Source organism: Eufriesea mexicana, unplaced genomic scaffold (genome assembly GCF_001483705.2).
Source record: "Eufriesea mexicana isolate 0111107269 unplaced genomic scaffold, ASM148370v2 scaffold305, whole genome shotgun sequence".
Lineage (NCBI taxonomy): Eukaryota > Metazoa > Arthropoda > Insecta > Hymenoptera > Apidae > Eufriesea > Eufriesea mexicana.
In genome coordinates, this window is record NW_016908472.1 from 340,996 (window position 1) to 360,192 (window position 19,197).

The 19,197-nt window shown below is 53.3% G+C and overlaps 1 long non-coding RNA gene across 4 annotated transcripts in view; it reads right to left on the bottom strand.

Annotated features, from left to right (window-relative positions):
- The window catches only part of LOC108555894 (uncharacterized), a 27,442-nt gene extending 10,504 nt beyond the window's left edge, over positions 1-16,938 (bottom strand). For 2 of the 4 annotated variants that reach the window (XR_001890791.1, XR_001890789.1), the window contains exon 1: positions 8,816-9,103. This is a non-coding gene — a long non-coding RNA (uncharacterized LOC108555894). Of the gene's footprint in view, positions 1-8,815; positions 9,104-12,740; positions 12,972-16,647 lie in introns of those variants that run through there. The other 2 variants (XR_001890792.1, XR_001890793.1) reach the window with 2 other exon arrangements.
- Positions 16,939-19,197: the final 2,259 nt, after the last annotated feature.

The following is a 19,197-nucleotide window of genomic DNA, read 5'->3' on the forward strand; positions in this document are numbered from 1 at the left end:
GAGGAGGAGGAGGAGGAGGAGGACGACCACCTATACAAGGACCTACGAGGCCAGTGGGAATGGAATGCAGGTACGAGTCCAGTCGGCGACTTTACTCTTGCCTCCTCACCTCCTGATCAACCTCTTCCACCTTCTCGTTCTTTTCTTCTTCCTCCTCTTTCCTTCTCCCTTCGATGCCTCTACTAGGGAGCAGATCCGCTGCTCACCGAATCACCAGCGTGTACCACCTACCGGCTTCACCACCTACTACTACTACCACTACTACTATTACTACTACTGCTGCTACTACTACTACTACTACCACTACTTCCACTACTACCACTACTACTACCTTGCCACTCGTACTTCTTCTACCACTGTACCGCTACTACTAATAACGATATCACCGCCGCTATTGTCACCATGGTCGATGCGCTTTCTCGTTTTTACTCGCAAACTACCCATTACCACCTCGTCGTCACTCGTAAATTCCATCGTAATGCCAGAAGTCGGTAAGGCCGGTCGGTTGGTTGGAGAAATTCGCGAAATCCAGCTTAAATAGAAACGTAGAGAAGATAGAGGCGGGGGTCGAAAATGATCGAGTTGCTTTTTCTATAAGAACGCGTGAAAGTCACGCGTGAAAGCAGGGCGACGATAATTCGAGATCGAATTTGGCGATTAGGGTCGATCACCCAGCAGCGGTGGCGGTGGAAAGGGTCTGCAAGTGGAATGCGGTCGACGCGCGGCCCTGCCGTGGGAGACAACCGAACCACTACACACCGACTTACTACTAGTATGCGCGGATTCCTCGTCAACCACGCGATTCCTCCATTTACCGATCTCTACCGATCGATCTCTCGTTGCATCGCAGTCTTATCGCAGTCGCGCGATAACACGGAATCGCGAGCGATCGAGGAAGAGAGAGAGAGAGAGAGAGAGAGCAAGGAAAGAAAAGCTTTCGTTGCGTAATTTAACGCGTGGTGCCTCTGTGGAGGATCGACGAGACGAATTGGTGGAGCGATCGGTAACCTCGAGTACACGGTGCAAGTGCGCCACGGGTATCATGGTGCGAACGACGCGCGGAATACCAAACGAGCGCGAAGCTGAGAAGCGATAGCAAACTTGGGCTGGTTGCGGTTAGTACGGTTGCTCGAGTTCGCGTCTCGTCGCTATTCGCTCTCTCCTCGATGAGAATCTAGGCGAACGCGACGAGAAACGCCGCGTGTGGATCGAGATCGAGATCGATTCGAGAAATACTCCGAGATACTTCCGCCGTTATTCGAGCAGTACCGAGACGAGCAGCGGTCATAGTTTCAAGGTTACGAATACCGATGCCGTCGCCATTATAATATGATAATTCGCATCGATGATCCCTCGATGAATAATGGAGAACCGTTGGCGTCGTGTGCGTTATGTCATTGTCAATCTCGACGCGTTACGATACGTATAGGAACCGCTTCATAATGGATCAGATTCGATTCATGTTTCCGCGATGTTTCTTCGTCTAGTTTTCGCGACCGATTTATCCGCGTCGCCTTGAATCCGAAAACGAAATCGAACGAATAGATCGTTGCTCCGTTTTCCACGGTTCTCCCAGACGGTCGAACACGATTTAGAATCTCGCGCGACTTTGCGAGTCAATTCTTCTATTTACGCGTCTTTCTTTGCGCGACGCGCCTCTCGTTGAAAGGCAAATATTTCCACGCGGATTCGTAGTCGTTCGTACCGTCGGTGTCTCCTCGTTTTAAAGCTCGCGGTGTTGTTCCGCTTTGATGGCGCGCATCGTTTATCCGCGATATATATACTCGACGAGATGCTCGAATTCGGGTCGATGAAGAGAAGGTTGACGATGAATCGTAGGAGCGGCTTTCCAAGCCATCCAGCGTAGAACGCGGGAATAGAGATCCGAGGGGGACACCTGCGGCGATAATGTCGCGGCCATCGATCGAAGAATAGGATTCCCGGGTGCGGTGTACGCGGATATTCGTTATAACGTCTGTTATTGGCGATCGTGGCTGAAAGACGAAGGAAAAGGTAAAGAAAATGGAGGAGGATCGCGTGTTTGGCACCGAAGGTTTGGGTTAGAGCGCGACGCAGAGCAGAGCGACGAGCGGTCAATTGCAGGTGCAGTGCAGTCCTCGCGCAAGTTCCATGCTTTTCTATATCTACTACGCGCGTACGCGCATCCGTGTGCATAGAGACGTGCACGCGTATACGTAGAACGACCATAGTCTCAGCGTGGGACCAAAGCGACTCAAAAAGTCGCACGCCGTGCAGAGGCTCTCAGGCAACGAACAGGCGACGAACTTGAATGCGGCCCACGAACAGTGAGACGAACCGCGGCTTCCACGAAATCTTCAATGCACCTTTCAACCGTGGGCTCGACCGTTTGAAAGAGTTTGCTTCTCCTCGTTTTCTATCTCCGATCCATCGAACTTGCCGCTAACCGAGAGAAACCGGCTTCGCGAACTTTCGGTTCGCTTCCCAAACCAAACCGGCCAGCCGTAACGTTTTAAACGTATTCCCGTCATTGTCGCAGCAGGAAAACCTGCGTTTCCACCCTGTGAAACCGATTTTTAAATATCTAACCAACTTCCCTCTCGTTGTAACATCGAACCATGAGGGTCGTCGTCTCGTTTCTAGATATCGAAAATGCTACCGTGATCTCGCTAGACCAGTTTCTCGCAGACACAATGGACGCTGGTTCGAATCGTCGTCGTCGTCGTCGTCGTCGTCGTCGTTCATCGACTTTACGTCGTTGTCGCCGTCGCCGTGGTTATGCCCGATGCCGACGTTTCTGCACCGGTGTACGATCCGCCGTAACGAGAGCAGCAGCTGGTGTTCCCCTCCAGGTGAGGAAAAAGGAACGAGCAGAAGGAAAGGAAAAGAAAAAGAAGAATGAAAGAAAAGACGGAAGCGAGCGTGTGCGCACGAAAGAGAGAGAGAAAGAGAAAGAAAGAGAGAGAGCGAGAGAGAGAGAGAGAGAGAGAGTCCCTTTCGGGCTTTTCCGTTCGCATTCCCACTCCGCATTTGGCCTAATCGCGATGAAGAAAGAAGGAAGGGGGTCGGAGGATCGAGGGCCGAAAAAAGAGAGGTCGGGATGGGCACGTGTCTCGAGCAGGACATCTGCCTCTAGAAAGGACCCACTGTTACGTCCCTATTATATCGTTTACCTTAGCAGCGAACCGCATCCCTTCTACGTCTTTCTTCGTTCCTTGCCGAGGAAGAGAGAGCGAGAGAGCGCATCTAAGACGAACAGCTGCCCTTTTCCCTTGTAAACCGGACTACGCACCTGCCCTTCGTCGAGTGTTAGGGGGGTGACCGTTAACCAACATCGAGGTAATCGCCGCGACGTTTCATGGGAGGAAGGCGAAAAACGGTTGCCGCGAAATACGGATCGATCGTCGTGGATGAGATGGAGAAGCGAGCGTAACGAGCGAGGATACCGAGGAACTCGATAACGATACGAAGGATCGGAAGGATCGGAAGGAGCCGCGAATGACGGGTGCCCGCTAGTCTCGGCGAGCTAAAATGGCACGCGTGACCGTTTTAAATCCAGTACGCACGAGACTCGGGGAACCGGTGCGGCGAATCGGTCAGCGGCTCTCTCTTTCTCTCTCTCTCTCTCTCTCTCTCTCTCTCTCTCTCTCTCTATTTTTCTCTCTCTTTCAACGATGGTCAGCGATTGTAGGTGACGGAATGTAACGAGCGTCGCGGCGCTTCTATTTCTGCGCGTCGGACGTCGACCCGCAGACGGCTCCCAGACTACACGCGTTAATAACCACCGCGGAGGGCCTCGGAGAGAAACGAGCCGCGTCTGTCTCGATCCGTAAACACGTGCCTCGATCTTTCCGCGTACAAGCTTGGCGAAAACTGGGTCGTTGGACGGTTTGGCTACGAATCGCCGTTTTCACTGCACGGCACTGCTGGTCGAACCGATCCCCACGGAGCGGATTCAAAAATATACCGGACCGGCGCGTTAGACGGCAGAAACGCAGGATGGCTTTTTAGAAGGCATACCTCGTTTCTGGCACGCGTATGTACTCGAACGATTGTCCATCGGCCGCGTGGAACGCGGTGATTTTTAAATGGCTAACGGAACGTCTCGCCTAAGCGTTTTCGAGATTTTCTTTCTACCGAGACCTGCAACAAAGAGAGAGAGAGAGAGGAATTTTTGTAGCGCGCGTGCGCGTACGAGCGCGACTCGCGTCTTTGCGGACGAGCGATCGAAGCGCAGGTAAAAACGATCGCCGCATCGGAGAGCAAGGGTCCGAGAATATCGCCGAAGGGAAGGTTTAAAAGGGGCGGCACTGTCGTCACTGGGATTCTAACCAAGCTCGTCCGCTTTTAAACCAACGACCCCTCGGCAACGAAATCGTTTGCGTACGCGTGCTTACGCACACTCGCGCGCGTTCTACGAACGTATATACACGGACGGACGAATACCTTCTAGATACGAAAGGAAGCCAACTTCCTTCCTACGTCCGATGTCACGCGCACCACCGTTTATATAATCCATCCTGTGACGTCAGGCTGTTTAATCCATTCATTAATGGACTGCCCTGCTCTCTCCCTCCTCTCGCGTACACCACTATGCAGGCGAGCGTATCGATGTAAAGGGAGAAACAGAGACGGAGCGCGCGACCAAGTGCGCGTCCGATATCGCGTGGCCCTCTGCGCAACGCGTTTACGCAAATTTCGTTTTCCTCGATTATTCCAATCGACTCTAGTCGCGTTGGCCTAATTACAAAGATCGATCCTAGTGGGAGAACGAGACAGCGCACTTACGTCGACGTTAACGGTAACGTCGAGTGGGCAGACACGGTAGCGTGGCGAGCGATTTCGATAGGACATTTGGAATCTGCGTCAGCCGGTGATCGCGAATCGAACGAACGTTAGCATCGCGGCTGAGTTTTAAAAGGGAAGGAGGAGCATTGGAATCGACGCGAGTCGGTTTCTCGAGTTTCGCAACGTCCGGTAATCCGGAGCAGCGGCACGCTCCAACGAACGTTCCTTCGTTTTTCTCGATCGCTGGCCGTGTATAGGAACACGAGGTCAGCGAATAGACTTAAAAGAATGGCGCGCTTAAACAGTGCGGTTACGCGCACACCATCGCACCGGTCTTCGAACGATAACGAGAAGAAGGAGAATTGGGACACGTTCACGGAATAAGACTACGACGTCTCCCTTTTCTTTTCGTAACGACGGTATATGCGCGCTCTCGCGCGTTCGTACTCGCGGCGTGACGCGTTATCTCGCTACAGAAAAGAGGTGTTGGTTCGTATCGATATTGCGCGCATCGCGTGTCACGTGCGTAACGCAACGCCGCCGCCGACGACGACGACGTAGAAGGGTAGGTGTATTAAAGGTACGGGACGAATTCCTTTCCCTCGACACGCCACGCGTTTCGGTGGTCGGTGAAATCTGAAAAGACCTGTCGCGCGTGCCGCTTTTCGTCGCTTCCTTTCACGCGACGATGCGTGGACACGAGAGAACCGTCGAGGATTTCCTGCGAATGCGCGTATATGTACACGGACATCACGGGTATTTACGCAACTAAGCGGTCGAGCTTGGCACAGGTGGAGCTATGACGCAAACCTTTTATCGCTTATTCGCCTTCTGGGCTGATACCCAAACGGTCGACGTTAACGACGAAAAATAACCAGCCTTCTCGTTGCCATTAGGTATTACCCTTACCGGTGAAACGGTACGCGACGCCTTGGAATCTTCGAGTTGCGATCATCGCGGGCCATCTCGTACACGCGTTTTCCTCGATTAATCGAGTCGCGAATGATTTTCGCACGCTCGACTAACGGAGTCGCTATCCTTCCGAGTTGCCGGTAAACGGGAGAGGACTAGACGTCTAGTTAACGTTTCAGCGAACGCTCGTAAAGCATTTACCCACGAATGTTGCTATCGTGGCTATCGAGGAAACCGGAGTTCGTTAACCTTTCTTAAATCGTGCGCGACTAGTCGACGTATCTCGTCCGCGACGAGAGGACACACGCGTGTATATCGTTGCTCCGTTTTCCAAACCGCTGCCTCACGTCTATCTCGCATCCGTCTTCTTTTCCGCTTTCCCCTCTTATCGTTCCTCTTTCCCAGCCACAGCCGAGTTAACAACGGATCGCGTAGAAGCGCAGAAGAAACGATTAGTCGATACGCGAGTGTACGCGTATCCCGAACGGTGAATCGAATAGTTACGGCAAACGTGTGGGAAAAAGTATTTACTATGGAGCGAAGGAAGAGTTTGCGGTTCATTCATGGCGAGTATCTGAATGGCGGGAGAAAGAGGGAACGACGACGATCTATGAACAAGACGCGGTGCGCAGGGACACGCACACGATCGTGGACGCGTGTATACGCGCGTGCCGCAACGGCTCCGATATAAACGGCCCCGCGATACGCGCGCGCGCGCACGCACGAGGCATATTCTTTTACTCGCACGGTCGTCGATCGGCGCGTCGTCAACGCATCATTGGCAAATTTTCTTCTCGGACGAAACAGACATACTCGGACAAAAGCTCGGATACCACGATCGGGTCTAGATCGTTTGAAAGTGCGAATCGGAGAACCTCTGCGCCTCGAAGAAGTTCCCACGCTGCGCTTCGCGTCACACACGGCTGTGTCACGCGTCTAGATAGGTCCCTGACGCTCAGTGGCGGTCCGAGCAATAGGACTCGGTTGATTGGCCGATCCGTGATGCCGATTACGAGAGAACAAGCACGCTTACTCGTGTACGAAGAACTATCGAGGCCGTGCGTCCTTGCCGGGCAGAGCGGTTATCGCGATATATCGTCGAGTTCGGTGAATCGGTGGCGCTTTTCGTCGCGAGGAACGGACATCTGGAAGACGATAACGCGATGCACGAGCGTGCGCGCTGCTGTCCGTCGACGGCGATCGAGGATTTCCGGATTCTCGATGCGCCAGACGTGCTTCCAAGTCACGAATCCTCGGACGAACGCGTCGAATATCGGAGAGCACGTCTCGCGGGTAACTCGAAGAGAGAAGGAAAAAGAAAGAAGGAGGTAGGAAGAGCGAGAACATTGTATATACGCGCGAATGGAAGGAGACGGAAGCAGAAGAGCTAGAAAAAAGGGAGAGGGATGGACGGGAGAGAAGAGGGAGAAATATTCTCGCCGCGTGTGCGCGCGAGAGCGGCACGAACAGCCAAAGTTGAACGAACCCACGCGCGACCCGAAGCTTGCTAATTTTTTAAAGACCCAACGCGTCGATTAGCGTTACCGCTATCGACCACGATCGGCGAACGACCGGCGACCTACTTGCTCTTCGTCGTCTCGTACATACCTCGGACCTAGTCCAGTGTCGTCTTTCTCTTTCCTTATTTTTTTCTTTTTTTCACCCTTCTTTCTCCTCTTTCCGCTTGGAAGAATTCGTTTCTTTCGCGGAACACGCGTTTTCCCACGGTCTCGACGGATCGACGCGCGATTCAGCGGGATTTCGAGAGAGGACGAGATCGATCGGACGTCTGGTTTGCCAGCGCGATATACGCGGAGCAGGCGCGCCGTGCGACGAGGAGAGTCTCGGTTGCCACCGGATAGTCGACCAGCGATACCCGTTCTCGACGTAACGAGGAAACGATCGTTCGCGCAACGGATTAACTTCCGCGACCGTCGCGACCGTCGCGACCAAATCTGTCTCGCGGTTTATCGACGAATCGTATCGACGCGAGACGATACGCGAAAGAGATCGGTGCCCGATGTGCTCGATTCGCGCGATAAACCAGCGCTAGTAGTCGTCTGTTTACACCGAACGAGTTCACACAGCCAGCGTAATTCCGGCACGTGTAAAACTTTCAAGGACGAGGCGTGTCTCGGGACGCGTTACGCAAGCGAAAAATCGAAGAAACGCGAGAGACGCCGCGCGTTTCTCCAGTTAGCTGTCGATGAATCGATCGCGGCAGGAATGACGGGACGGGACGGGACGAGACGAGACGAGACGAGACGAGACGAGACGAGACGAGACGAGAGGAGAGAAGAGGAGAGGAGAGGAAACGAAACGAAGCGAATAGAGAAAAAAGAGAGAACGATGGAGAGAAGCAGGGTGCAGTTTCGTGCAGTCACGTAATCGCAACGCACGTGCGTAGGAGATGGCAAGAATTCGCGCACGCGTTAATCGCATGACGTCAACGCGCCTCTCGGAACAGCTGACCGCATTCCACGATAATTGTTTTGCATAACCGCGTGGTACCGACGCGAGGCGTCGATTCCGCGTCGTAAAGTAAGTCGGGCGAGCGGTATTTTTCGTCCAGTTTTCTTTTTCCTCGTGGTCGCGCGACGAGCGGCGGAAAAACGGTGAAACGCAAAATGGAATAAAATTCCGCGAGGACGTAAGATTCCGTGACGGGGATACGGCGGGCGGGTAGCGGAGAGGAAAGGCGCGACGCGCGTGACGCGAACAGCGGGAGGAAGGCTCGGAAAGAAGGGAGAAAATTCGAGAGGGGCCTCATCGTCGGCGATGGGTGGTGGGGATCATCCTCTAGAATCGCGACGGCCCTGCCCGATCGTCGATAGTTTCGCGGCCAGCGCGTTGGCTTTTAAAGTTTAAAGAGCCAATTGCGAGGACTGTGCTGCTGCTGGTGCTGATGGTGCTGGCGATACCGGGAGTAGCGGAGTAGTAGAGTAGCAACGTTTAGGCATGTCAGCGGTTCTCAAACCACGCTGCCGAGATCTCGGTCGATCGAGAGCTCTTTACAGAGAGAAAGAGAGAGAGAGAGAGAAAGAGCGAGAGAGGCTCGCTTTCGAGCAGCGTTTCGAGAAGCGTGCGATCGAATGCGAAAGGGATGTTGCACGAGTCGAGAAACGGGACGACTTACCATTCGTCGATGAGAGTAAGAAATGCACGATGACGAGGAGCCACGAGAATATTTGTGCCGTATAAGGTGCTGTTTACCGGTGACTCGAAGATTCGACGTACGAACGACGCGCGTGCGCGGCTCGCGAAATCGTTGCTTCGAGCGAACACGATCGACTACTCGACGAACGCGGTCGACTAGAGATTTTCCGCGAACGCGGAACTTGCCGCGCCGAAACGCCAACGAAGACGACCCTGAAAGTTTTACGATCCGAGAGGTAGAATACTCGCGTATAGATCGCGCACAACTATCGCGTGACAATCGCGTTGGTACGGAGAAGAAACAGCGACAGCGACGACGATAACGACGACGACGGGTAAATTGCTGCTGTTGTGCAAAACGAAGAATTTGGAGAAGCGCTAAACGGATAGCGATCATGGCGTACTCGATTTTCTCGCAACGATGGTTCGCGGCGCGCGAGAGGTTACGGTACGCGTAATCCGAGACACGGTTCCAAAGATTGGTCACGCGGCTGGATTTCTCGTTCGCTGCTGAAACGTTATCGCGCTGGACTCTGAACCGAAACTACTCGGTTACTTAATGGTGAACCGAAAAAAAAAAAGAGGAAAAAAACGAGAGGAAAAAAACGAGAGGAAAAAGAGGGAAAAGAGTAGGGGAGAGGAAATTACGATTCGGTATCGACGCGGATACTCTTGTTCTTACTCGTTCGTTGGCCGGAGTAAAGCGAACGAGCGGCGGTTCGCTCGAACGGATAAAGGCGAATTTACGATTACGCGATAACGCGATGTACGGGAATGAATGAAGACGATACGTCGATGTATTTCAATAAACGTTAACGTTACTGGCACCGCCGCGGCTCGGTGGTATCGCGACGCCGTTCGTTCGATAAAACGCCACGCTCCCTGCGCGTACCATCCGGTCGGTGGTATTCGCGCGAACAAACGGCCGAAGAAACGCGCGAAAACCGTGCCTTTTTCCTCGACCGATAGGCCAACGTGCTTTCTTTCCTCGTCCTGGGTTTTAAGTGCATATGCACGAGAGAAGCGTGCGCCGGCATGTGATAGAACACGCAGACGCGAACAAAGCTAGTTTTGCATGTACGAGCCGCAGCGCCGATACACGCGTACTCGGGACAGAGTATGTACAGCAAGCGCAGCAGACCGTCTCGTCTCGTCGTGGCTCAGACCTTAATGACGTCATTATCTCTAATTAGAATTCCTATAGTGGCAGCAGCAGCGGCCGTCTCTACCGGCACCCCGTTACACCTGACAGCTACTGTTCCCCTCATCCTTTTCCCGTATACGTATCGAGAAGAAAAAGTACAAAAGTGCTCGCGTATCCGTCGAAAAACGCGGAAGACGATCGTCTCTGTTTTTCCCCAACCACGCTATTTCCTCGCATTCCCTTTTTCCTCTTCACCTTTCCGCTCCGACCGTTACGATCGTTACCCTCCGATCGAACGGGGTTCGGTCGTACGCTATCGTTTACCGACTTTTCGCCTTCGGTGACTCGTATTATACGCGTCGAAACGAGGAACAACGGTACGCGTATTCGAAGGAATTGCAGCTGTTGGCGGAAAGATTTTCCATTAATTTCTTCGTCCGGCGTTCGGCGGAAAGAAGAAGCGACGCGTCGGGCCAAGTACGGTTGATCGATGAGCTTCCGCGCATCTCTCTCGCTCTTTTTCTCTCTTTCTCTCTTTCTCTCTATAGTCTCAAAGGCGCACATGTTCGCCCGCGCGCGCACACGCGCCTTGAATAACACTCGCGTAACAGGGTGTCGCGGTGACACGACGGTCTACTCGGCTGACTTTGTTTCTCTCGACTGACAATGCGCCGCGAGGGACGGAGAGCGCCGCGTATGAAAGAACAAAAGAACGAGCGGATAGAACGGAAGGAGTAAGAGAGACGGAACGAGAAATACGTGCGGCCAAAGTCATGCGCGACCGCCTTGTACGTGTATGTATGCATGATTCCGCGGCCCTTCCGCCGCCGCTGCCGTCACCACCGTCACCCGTCGGCGACCGGCACCAACTTCCACCACCACCATCGCCATCACCACCACCGCCGCCGCTACCATCCAGTTCATCGCTGCTCCCACCCCCGCTACTGACTACGCCGCTCGCTCCCTCCCGCGCTCTCCCGCGCTCTCGCGCGCTCCCTCTCTCTCTCTCTCGCTCCGCTGCATCTCGCGACTTTTCGCATCGTTTGTTCTTTCTTCGTCCTGAAATCGTGACGTCAGAGCAGATACCTGTTGCATGCAACGCGTTACAGAGCGAAACACGCCGCGCGTTACCGCGATTCGACGACGACGGTCGATCGAAAATGGAACCGTACGCGTTTTCTCTCTCGTTCTCTCTCTCGCTCTGGCTCTTTGTCGATTCGCCGCCAGTTGAAATCGACCACGATACCGCGAACGCGCGAGGAAAGAGAGAAGGAAAACGAGCGAGAAAGCTGTACCGCGAATGGCGGAAGAGAAGCGCCAGTAGCGAATGCGGCCACTCTCTTCCTGCAAAGATCGGAATCAACGAAAATAGACGATGCTCGGAGCTGGCTTGTTTGGAAGCGTGCCAATGATGCGACGAGGCGCCGCAGAAAAACTTGTACAGGGCGGCGAACGGCGATGTCGAGACGTTCGTGGAACTTTGTACGATCCTTTCACGGCAGGATCAGACGACGGATGCACGCGCGTCGTCTTCGCGAATCGTCGGGACCGAGCACACGCGTCTGACCGCAAACGGATCGTTCTACTGCGCGACCGTCTGCGACCCGCCATTCGTTATCGTTCTCCGAATTATTTCGCACAGTGGCCCACGGAATTCCCATCCTTTCGTCGCTCTCGAATGAAACAAATGGCAGAACGAAAGAGAGAAAATGAGAGGGAAAAGAACGAAAAATAATACGCGAGCTCGTCCTGATGCGCGTAAGCGAGTAAGCGAGTAAGCGAGTAAACGAGTAAACGAGTAAAACGGATATACGATGTTACTGTCTACGTGCGTGGCCTCGCGGTCTCGCAATTTAGAAAAGAAATTATCGCTTCTAGAATTGATAAAAGGCAAATAGACATACGGGCAACGATAAACAGGGACAGCGTTCTCGATGACTTCCTCCCCAGTGGTTCTCTGTACGGACACGAGTCGCGCGTGTTTCTCGTGTTCGTGGTTCGTCGCGAACGCGGAAATGGCAGGAAATTGGGTGGAAAGGGCGCGAAATGGATTCGATCTCGCGACGTTTACCAACGAACGACGACGGTTAATAACGCGAGAATAGCGGCGAGAATTTGGATTCGATCGGAAACGGATGCACGAGGTTGAGAACCACGTTCCTAGAACGCCGGCCGTCGGTACATAAATAGAACGGTGGACCTTAACGCGCACTTTTGCGCCTTTATGTAACTTAGCCAAATTTATGGTCGTTATCTATTTAATAATACGCGGATTTACTTGCGCCATTTGCCAACATCAAACGATCGCTACGTATACGCGTGCACGGCTTCGCACGTGCGCACATACGCGGCTAGCGTAAATTTCGCGCGAGTGCGTTCACCTCTTCGATTCCATCCGTTCTTTACGGATACTCGAGTGCCGAGCTGTTAATTCCACTCGGTCGAGAAGAATCCAACGATCGAACGGTCGCAACTCGATCTAGGTTTTGCCGTTCCATCACCGGCCGCACGATCCGAATTATCTTGCAATATTTCCACCAGTCGGAGACGATAGAAGACGTGGTTCGGACACGTGGCTAAGGGACGCGAGTCGTGCACGTAAAGGTAGGCGGTTCACGCGAGAATCGAATATTCCTAACGTATCCGTTACAACGGTATCGACGCGGTATCGCGAATGGCGTTCCATTTCGCAACGCGTTGTTTACGCAGCGACAACTTCGTAACAACGTCGCAGATGGCAGCGTGTCCAACGTATACGTACCCTCCGCTCCGCGGCTCCGATATTCCTTTCAACGCCTCGATGACGATTCCCTAGGAATTTTCGCAAGATCGTTCGCACGGACTTGACCGGAATCGGTGCAATTCCGACGCAGGTCGCTCGATCGTTGGTTCGATCGCTATCGCACGTACCTTCTTTTTCTATCCTACCTCGACAGACAGAGAGATAGAGAGATAGAGAGAGAGAGAGAGAGAGAGAGAGAGAGAGAGAGAGAGAGAGAGAGAGAGAGAGAAGAGAGAGACAGAGAGAGAGATCCGAGGTGCAGCGTATAGACACGGGTGCCCGTTCGAGATCGTCGACGAAGAACGATAGGGACGGGAAAGGTCGATCTTGACGAGATGGAACGATCGGAGAAAACGGCGAGGGTCGTGGACGAGCGACGTGGGATCGGGAAAAAGATAGGATTTTCGGCATGGTCCGATCACGGGCCGGAAGGGACCAGGATCCGGGACCAGGAGCAGAGGGACAAACGCCTACGACGCACGCGCACGCACGCACGCACGCACACACGCACACACACGTACGCACACATGTACGGAGGAAAGAGAAAAAAGAATAGCACTGGCGAAGATGAGTCGAAAGTCGGAGCGCGGACGCGATTTCACGAGCTGTCAAACGTACGCGTAAACGACCGACCGGCAGACGGACGAGGACTGACTAGGGCAGTCGATCGCTCGTGGATTCCCTGTTCTATCTCTCTCTTTCTCCCCTTCCCCCTTCCGATCTTTGCTCGCTCCCACCCGGCGCCCCCTTCGTTCCTTCTCTTTCTCGCTCGGTTCCCAGCGTTCGCTCGCTTTTCCTTCCTTCTTCCCGCAACGCGGCATCACCCTCTCCCGTTCGCCCTTCCGCGCTCGTGACGGCTTCTCTTTTCGTCCATCTGCCACCTTCGCGACATCGTGAAGCGTGCGCGCAGAGACGGAGAGGGAAGGGGAAGCCACGAGGACGGAAAACATGGAAATTACGGATTGGAAAGATGGGAAGCGTTATCGAGCGCGTGTAAGATCGAACGTGAGACTTAAACTTACTTTCGAGAAGTCGGCAGCTGACCCCACGACCACGACCACGACCACGATTGACCCGTTTTCACGGGCGCACGCTACTCGCTCCTGCTCCGCGTCCTCTTGGTTCGTTGGAGGAAGTTTGGAGGAAAAAGGGAGCGAAAACGAATGCGGAAACGGAAACGGAAAGGCAGGAAAAACGATATCGCGCTATCATCGTAGCCGGTGTACACGGTTGTCCGCGCACACGCGATCGACTATTATACAGCTTTGGACTAGTCGAACGAGATGCGAACCGCAGACGCGTATACGACCAACGACCGCTGAGAACCTTGCGCCGTCATTCGAATCGCCGTAGCGATCGATCGTAACGATAAATAGTCGATTTCGGAAAACAACGATCGCAACGCGCCCGCGACTTCGCGACTGCGAAACCGTGTCGTATTTTTTCGCCAAAAGTTCTGAACGTAGCGCGCTCTCATGGCAACGAGACGAGGCAACTCCGCCGCCGTTTCATAAAATGGCTGACCCTCTCTTGTTTCTCGACTTAGACTTTGCCACTACTACTTCCTTGCTCTAGCCAGCAAACGTTACGCGTGACGCGTGACGCGTGACGCGTATACGATAAAATTCCGTTCGACGGATCGACATCTACGCTCTTTATCTTTCCACCGCTCGAACACCGAGACACACACCGATCGATCGTTTCGCCTTCTGTTTCCGACTACTGCTCTCGCGTGATTCCAGTCGAACTTTAACGAAACGTAACGAATTCGCCTGGATCGAACGAAACGCGATGGCCGCGGAGAGCGAAAGAGCGAGCGAGAGAAGGAGAGAGGAGAGAGGAGAGAGGAGAGAGGAGAGAGCCGAGGTTGGAAAATAGGTTTTTTTCACGGAACGGTGCGTTTCATCGAAAGCGAGATATCTCCGGCAGACGAAAAAGGGAAGTCGATTTACCCGAAAAGCACGTGTTCTCTTTACAGATAAGGTCGCTTCGAAGGAGTTCGAGTCGGAGTCGGTGTTGCACGAGTAATTGCGCAAGAAGAATCTCATAGGGGCGATACGTCGCGCGATTCTTATCGCGTTTATAAGCGTACGATGACTCGCGCGAGCGCCAGCACGAGTGCGCGAGGTAAATGCGATTACGACTATAATGGTTACAAACACAGACGTGCAAAGTGGCCGCGTGACGTTCACGTGGAGAATGCCAGTGCTTAATGGCCGCTCCATGCTACTAATTGCTCGATCGAATACGATTACACTCTGGCGGAAACGCGAGCCAGACCGTCCGTAACGTTCGCATTATCGCCCACGACTAGCCTATAATAAAATCGTACCACGAATCGAGAGACACCGTGTCCCGTGGTTATCGTTGCTCCTCTATTCCATCGATCCAACCAATCATCCTTTTTTCCCCAATCGAGATTCGCTTCTTTCCCCGTACCGACGCTGTACGATACGCTTACGCGATGTACGAAAAGACGCGACAGGTTAACGCCGACTCCTCGAAATATCGCAGACGTATAAAATTGTCGCGACGACGCTGCCGCGTGCAAATAGAAAATAGAAATGAGTTTAGAAATAGCGTCGCCAGTCGTCGGCCTAGAATTCGATCGGTCGTAGCCCACTGCGACACTGTTTCGGCTTACTTGGAACGCGTCTCGTCTAGTTTCGTTAGAATCGTGCCGCGTTCGCGTCACCCCTCCGCGCCATTCCAACCACAACGCGAAATCTTTAAACGCGAATTTTCGAATAACCATCCTACATCTACCTACGTATGTCCGATCGAACGAGCAACGAGCAACGAGCAACGAGCAACGAGCTTACGTTTGCACGCGTGGAACGCGATTAAGGAGCAGCCTGTGGATGGGCCACGGACGAAAATACGCTTCCTCGAACGTAGCAGCATCCTGTCGGAAAAATACTGACCGTGCAATCGACCGATCGGATACGGTAGACCAGGTCGGTGTAGGGGACGATACTATTGCACGCTCGCGACTTCCTTCCTCCGACGCGAAGAACGAGCGAGTAAACGCGAATACTACTGGCATCGCGAATAGAGAAGCTGCTGCCCTCGGGTAGTGGTTTCATTCATAAAGTCACGCGTTTAGCGAGGAAACGTTTGCACGCGTTAATAACTAGAGGAAAGGTTGGCGCGTCGTAAAGACCTTAAAACCTGTACCGGAACGGCTATCTCGTTTCCTTCGCCGTGGATGCCTCGTCGCGGATGCATCGTCGAGGAAGACGTTACTCGTAGCGCGATTATTCTCTGGAACGGTGCCGTTTCGTTTTTACCGCGAGAAAAATCGATTTTTCGGCGTGTCACGCGACGATAGACCGTGGGAGAACCACGAAATTAGGGAAGAAAGTAGACGTATAGAATTTCGGGCAACGTAGACGCGATACGCGTAGTCTTGGATCTCGCCTTTCAAAGTGCGCTGACCCTTCAGGCTTGGGCGGAACTCCTTCGCTTCCGGTGTTGTTCCGCCGCTGCTATTGCTATATATAAGCACACGCGCTTTTGTTGGCTCACAACCCATGGGCCCAAACGTTTATTCGCGTGCCTTCTAGAAAATGCTCCGACGAATCGGTCCGCCCGGTCGATTCTCTTCGCCATTCGTTCGTTCATCGATCCAAAATGGACGAAACGTGGAAAATCATCTCGTACAGACCCGTTTCAAATTATCCGCGAGATATGCATTTCCAAGCGTGTTCTAGACGAATTTCGAAATGTCAGGAAGAAGGCTCTACTGTTTCCTTCTGTGAATACGTTTTGCGAGTAACGGTGTATCGCGCGATACGAAATACGGAAAGGAAATTGAAATCGTAAGTAGAAAACGAAAAAGCTGCGGCCCAACGAAACCAACTATCCACTAAATGAGTGTACTCACGAGAAACGTTTCCTTGGATCGTCGGTTGAAGACGTCTTCCAAATGCTGTACCAGCTACTATCATGGACATCATTTAGATATACTTATTCGACGTAACACCGATTACCGTTTTTGTCGATCGTTCGTTTATTTGGTAAATATAACGTGGCGAAAAGATAGCGTCGTACATTTGACATCTTCCTACGACTTCCGGCGCTAGCTGGAGGTCGAAGATTACTTTTTGTCTAAAGTTCGTTGCCACGTGGCAATAATGGGAGAGGGGGCACCAGCCAGTAGTAGCAGCAGCAGCAGCAGCAGCAGTAACAGCAACAGCAACAGCAGCAGTAGTTACAGCGGCAACAGCAGCGATGACAGCAGCGGCAACAGAAGCAGCAGCAGCAGCAGCAGCAGCAGCAGAGTCAAAAGGTCGACCGCATTGCCGCTACGATTAAATCATCACCGTCGACGAACGACGCAAAAACGGGATAAAATATTTCGAGGAAATCTCGCGTCTTTCGATTCGATTTCATATCGAAAAGGTCCAACTCGCGTGAAGGAATCGAGGAACGGTTCGGGTGAATACCGGAAGAAAAACGGGAGGAAACGCGATAAGGAGGACGCGTCGGCCCAGAAAATGCAATGTGGCAACTGTTACGTAATAACGAGCACACGTTACACGGGATGGGGGTGGTGAGAGAACGGGACGGCGGACGTGGCGGGGACGGTGGGATACCGATAAACGAGAATGAAAAGAGCAATATCCATGGGGAATATGAACGGGAATCGGGCAACGAGGGAAAATCTCGTATCGCGCAACGACTCACAGGTCCGACTGAAAATGTCGTGATGGCAAACGACGTCTCCTCCCGATGACATCTCTCTGTGAAAGCGTTAAAGCAGAATGGGAACAAAGTGGTAGCACATGCGATACACGAAGCGCGACGAACTGGAAATCGGTATGCGTCGCGAAAGTCGACGAGTGGAGGAGATCGATCTCTCGTCACCGTGTATCAACACTCCAAGTCCTCGAGAACTCGACGCGATTTCGCTGGCGCGCGTCATCGACGAAACTCGTCGTCGTTGCGTCGCGTCGCGTCGCGTCGCATCCCGTCGCATCGCGTCACGTCGTACGTGCGCCACCGCGTCGAAGACGCGCAGGGCAAAGTGCATCGTAAGACTACTGTCGGGTGCAGCACCGGTGCTCCGGCTTTCCGATGCAACGCGTTACCCCTCAGCCCCTCGACCGCTCGCTCTATGCCCCTCCCTCTTTCGCTCAACCGACCGTGCGCACAGCCACGACTAATGCACCACGTGACCATCCCTTTAACTTTAGCAAACCGATTACCGCACCACTCGTCACGACCACCAACGTTTCCTCTTCCTTCTTAATCTCTTTCTCCTCCGTCTCTGCCCCTCTTTCCAACGTCCTCTTCCTTTTGCTTCGAGCTTCTCCGCACTTTTCTTCCTTCGCTACCGTTCCTTCCATCCTTCTTCCACCACCGCCTCCTATTCCTGCTCCTCCTCCTCCGCCACCTCCACCACCGCCGCGTCGCTCGTATCTGCATCTACCGCTGCTGCTACTACTACTACTACTACTACTACTACTACTACTACTGCTGCTACTACTACTACTACTACTGCTACTACAACTACCACTACTACTACTACTATTACTAAACTATTACTACTACTATTACTACTCCGCCACCTCCTCCAAAACCTCTTCCTTCTCTCCCAATTTCCCTTCGCCAACCCCTTTGCCGCGTTTTGACCATCCAACGATTTTTTCACTCTCCCGTTCTTCGCTACCGAAATATATCTCTATTTTTCTCTAACAGCCATCTGTCCCTCCTTTTCGTGACGTTCCAACGTGTCGTGTCCCACCTCTTTTCGCGTCTACGCGTCGCTGAATGCGAGTCGTGTTCGTCTTCGTCGGACATCGAGGAAGTAAACTCTCTCTCGCGTGCGCGCGCGCTTCTCTACGTCGCGCGGGGAAACGTTTTGCCAGCGCCAGGCTTTCTCGCGTTTTCTCCGTCTCGCCGAGACGAAAGCACGCTCTCGTATTCCGTCTCTCTCGCGGGCTGGATTCCGAGCACTGCGTCATTTCTGTACGGCGTATGATTCGTCCTCTCGCTCCGATTCGCTCTCTCCGTCGTACTCTTTCTTCGACACCGATGCTTCTTCCCTCCCCCGGTCGGCATCATCCCCACCAGCTTTGGGTCGTCTCGTTGCACCGGGAAACGAGCGGTGCAGCCGTCCTTGTTGCTCGGTTCCATTCATACCTCGGCTCTCTTTGGGTTATGCAACTTCGGCGAGACGCGAGACGCGAGACGCGAGACGAGGGTTGCGTCGACTGCACCGATGCCGCACACGCTCGTTTCACCGAATCTTGCCTCGCCAACAGCTCCGACTAACGTTGCCGGACTAACGTTTCCGTCCATGCACTCTCCGTGCACCGCGTCAGGCATGCATACACACACACACATACACACACGCACGCACGCGCGCGCGCGCGCCTCGCTGTTCCTTTATCACGGGGAGAAAAACACCGCGACTAGAACTGCGCAACGA